The 4,235-nt window shown below is 35.9% G+C and overlaps 1 pseudogene; it reads left to right on the top strand.

Annotated features, from left to right (window-relative positions):
• The first annotated feature begins 1,529 nt into the window (after positions 1 to 1,529).
• Positions 1,530 to 4,225, top strand: LOC131655493 (F-box/FBD/LRR-repeat protein At1g78750-like; annotated as a pseudogene).
• The last annotated feature ends 10 nt before the right edge of the window (positions 4,226 to 4,235 follow it).

The following is a 4,235-nucleotide window of genomic DNA, read 5'->3' as shown; positions in this document are numbered from 1 at the left end:
CACCTAATTTTATAACATTATGCAGTGCGTTACTTACAAAAACGCATCAAAAATTGAGTCACTATCTAAATATATTGATGGCTCAATCTCCGACCTTTCGGTATTTGCTTCTCGTTCAATGTCACTCAAATTGATGAACTCTTCCATCCTTTCAAGAAAGTGATCTGACCATGTTTCAACGTCTTGTGTGAAATGTGTTGTCCACTCAGGTGATGTCTTTGGTATAGGACATCCCGATTTCAGATAAACTAGAACATAATGTTGTTTTTTTATAATCAACTAATAGGCATGATGCATTCAGATGGATTATGAGGTGGCTTACTCCGAAGTGGAAATAATGTTTCCGAGAAAACATATCATGTTAAATCAATGCACACCCTATCACAAGCCATTGCTATAAGATGTCTTATTTATGGAAAACGCGTCCATTTGTCAAATAGGTCCGAACCACTAAGACAAGGAACAAGAACATTGAGAATTGTATCATAATTTGCTTTGTTCCTGTATAGCTTTGTGTATGATTCCCTATGCATCGTCATCTCTTATATAATATGACGACGGACAAATTGGTGGTCCCTATCCCTTACCGAGTAAATCTGAAATAGGTCAAAAACAATAGTTGCTTCCACTCTTCAGTGAATTTGATTTTTGGTAACAGCGATGGAGGAATTGGTTTGCTAATGTGCGCACCCTTGAAAACACTTTTTTTGGGATTTTGGAGACGGAGAATCCGGAAAATGTGAGCCAACATGTTCAAAATATGAAGGATATCGTCTCGTGGAATTGCCACTTTGAGTTGATTTTACCTTTTAGAGACACCTTTTTGTTTTAACCGGTTCCGACTGGTGGTTTCAAATTCGTTGCTTCTGGATATGCAATCTTTCTAAGTTGCTATTTGATGTGCAATTTCATGATGTCATCATTTTTCATGAATCTCTCTTAGATCACTTTTCATTCGTTCATGATAGATATGTTTGATTTATCATCATTCCTCACACCATCATCATTAAAACGGAGTCGAGTCCAGTGAGTGCAAACTTCGTCCACACTTATTGGTTTTTCAACGTTCATTTTTCAGCTTCAAACTTGGATTAATGCAAGGAATTAGATATGAAATGAATGATCTTTACCTGTAATTCTAGGTTGTTTTGCTCCCTTTGAAGTGATGAAATACAATGATATTTTGGTGTTAAAAAGTTGATTAACAAAGAGCAAAAGTTTTTCAAAGGTTTTGCAATGGAGTTTCTTTTTTAGCATGAAGAAGAAGCTCATATAAGGTAGTGTTTTATCAATTTTTCTGCTGCGCATTTCTGGAGATGCATCTCCGAAAATATCATTGAGTTGTTATTTTAATCAGTTATGTGAATATCGAAAACCCCATGATTGAGCGCAAGAGATATTTCAAAAAAGAAAGAATTGACGTGATTTTGAGTGCGTCCGAAACTATATCTCCAAAACATTTTTGAATTTTCAAAAGTATGATACACTTTTGTATCCTATAAGGAGCATTTCCCAAATACTTTCGAAGTTTACATGCGCCATCATCTTGTTAAAATGAAAAGTAACAACAAACCCTGTCTGTAAAGCGTGAGTATAACTGTTGCTCACCATCATTTTCTCAACTCTTCTCTCTCGCCTTCCTTTTCATTCCAAATAAAAACCTCCGCGATTTTTCTACTGATTCATCGCAAATAACAACTCAATCGCAACTCATCAGGGATTTTGTTATTTCCGTGTTCGAACTTTCATTTTCCATTCCTAATTCCACTTTCTAGGGTTTCTGTATTCTATCTCCATTGCAATTTTTGAATCACTTTCTAAAACTTGCCTCATAATTGTTTTATCCTTTTCACTATTTTTAGTATTAGAATGTCTAATTCAGAGAATGAGATAATCATTCCACCTGAGACTAAGAAAGTTAAACTCAGCAACAGTGAACTTATAGACATGCTCAGCAATTTACCAGAATGCATTATTCTTCACATACTTTCATTTTTGAATACCAAAGACGCGGTTCGAACATGTGTTCTATCGGTACGATGGAAGGATATGTGGAAACGAGTTCCTGCTCTTATACTCGATAAATCAGACTTTGGAACTATCAAGATATTTGCCAAGTTTGTGTCCGAGGTTTTGTCTCTTCGTGATTCCTCCATCGCGCTGCAGTCTATCGATTTCAACGATAATTGTTGCTTGGAGCCTAGGTTTATCAAGAGGGTTGTGAATTATGCTATTTCGCACAATGTACAGCGATTAGGACTCTCTGCGCGTTGTAACATTGAACAAATTCCGCCTAACTTCTTTTCATGTCACACTTTAACATGTCTTAAGCTTTCTCTTTACCCTAAAAGTGGGGATGATAACAAAACATTGTTTCCAAAATCTTTCAATTTGCCCTCGTTGACCAGCTTGTGTCTGGGGAATTTTGCCTTTTGTGCGGGTGATGATGGACGTGTCGAGCCATTTTCAGCTTTTAACCGGTTGAATAGTTTGGTCCTTCAAGGTTTTTCTGTCAGGGGTGCACTGACCCTCTGCATTTCAAGTGCGACGCTTGTCAATTTGACTTTGAATAATCACTCTTTTGATTTTTTTGAAATTGAGATTTGTACTCCAAGTGTTTGTTCCTTTGCTTTTATTGGTAGACCATATTAGAAAATCTTTGGGAGTGGTCTTTCTTATGTTAAGCATGTAGATATTCATGCAGAAGTTTCGTCATTGGATATAGAGCCTCCTTTGTTACTACTAAGCTGGCTGTTAGATCTCAACAATACAAAATCATTGACAGTCACTGCAAGTACTCTTCAGGTAAATTACATTGTCGGGTTTTGAGTCTTCATTGTTATGTTTGTCTTGAGATGTTTTTTCCCTTCTTTATTTCTAGTTATTTTCGCAAAATTATTTGACTTCTGCATAAAACTGATTTACTCTTCCACCTCATTGCTTAGGTTCTCTTCTTAAATTCTAATTTATTGAAGACCGAGTTCTTTTCCTTGGGTAACTTGAAGTTATTGAAAGTAAAAATAAAACCACTTATGTATGGATTTCGCCAGAGACTGATTGAAGCCAAGTTACAGAAAATTAGGCCACGGAAAGAAGCTGCTAAGTTACGAAAATCAATTAAAGCAGGATTGGAACCATTTGCACCCATTCCTGATGGAATAGTGGACTTCTTGACTCAAAATTCGCCATCGGCTGAAGTTGAAATCATTGATTGTTCATGGCGGTAAAAGCGCATAATCACATTATTTGAGTGGTGAAAGGTAACATACTTGTTTCAACTTGTTAGTTATCGAAGACAATGTTCATCAACAGAACTAGATGGATGAATATATTACACATATGTAGGTTGCATAAATTTGTTTCAGAATAGGTTATTGTGGAATACTCATTTGCGGGCACTACTTTTGTACGAAACAATCCCAGTGGACAAGGTTGTAATGGTATTCTGGACATATAGATTTGACTAGAGCTAGAGCAATGTCAAACTGTTTTTGCAGCCAGCTAGTTTTTCAAAACACCTACATATGTAAGGGAGAGTTGCATTTTCATTTGCATCTTGCTTAGTTTAATCATTTAAAACATTCTTGACTCGATGAAGCTACGCATAATCATATGAAGCTGGCTAGTATCTAAGCTGAAAGGTAACATTGTTTTTGCTAGTCTTTGATGATCTAGTGTTCTTTTTCATTACATAATTATGTTTGAGCTGATCCATGTTATGCTGGCTTGACAGAGGTTTCACCTCTTTTGCTGCATTTATTTGATGTTTTTTCTATCATTATGAAAAGCTTAGATGTATTATGTTTGGACTTGTATCCTGTTTGAGTAGCTCTTTTAAGAGGTGCACAAATAATTTATTTGATGTGTTGGGAAGCTCCTACCTACCTTACTGGACAAATGATATAATCAAAGGTGCCATTTAACTTTGGCTTCATACATTAGGTTGGATTAAACTAACTAAACCTTCGGTTGAGCTTTCAAATCATTCAGATACAAAGTCAAATATTGATATTGCTATAAACTTTGATTAGAAGGTACTATGTGTTCCATTACGTCAGGGATTTCAAACAATGTCGCATAATAGGATTAGATATATTCATCAGGTACTCATGGGATCCAGCAATGATGAGATAATTAGCAAGTGTAATTAGGTAATCATGAGATCCGGCAATGATGAGATAATTAGCAAGTGTTTGGATGTTCTGATATTCCAACTTAACGGTAATACTTATACC

Source organism: Vicia villosa, linkage group LG3 (genome assembly GCF_029867415.1).
Source record: "Vicia villosa cultivar HV-30 ecotype Madison, WI linkage group LG3, Vvil1.0, whole genome shotgun sequence".
NCBI lineage: Eukaryota > Viridiplantae > Streptophyta > Magnoliopsida > Fabales > Fabaceae > Vicia > Vicia villosa.
This window is presented reverse-complemented; position numbering and strand designations above follow the sequence as displayed.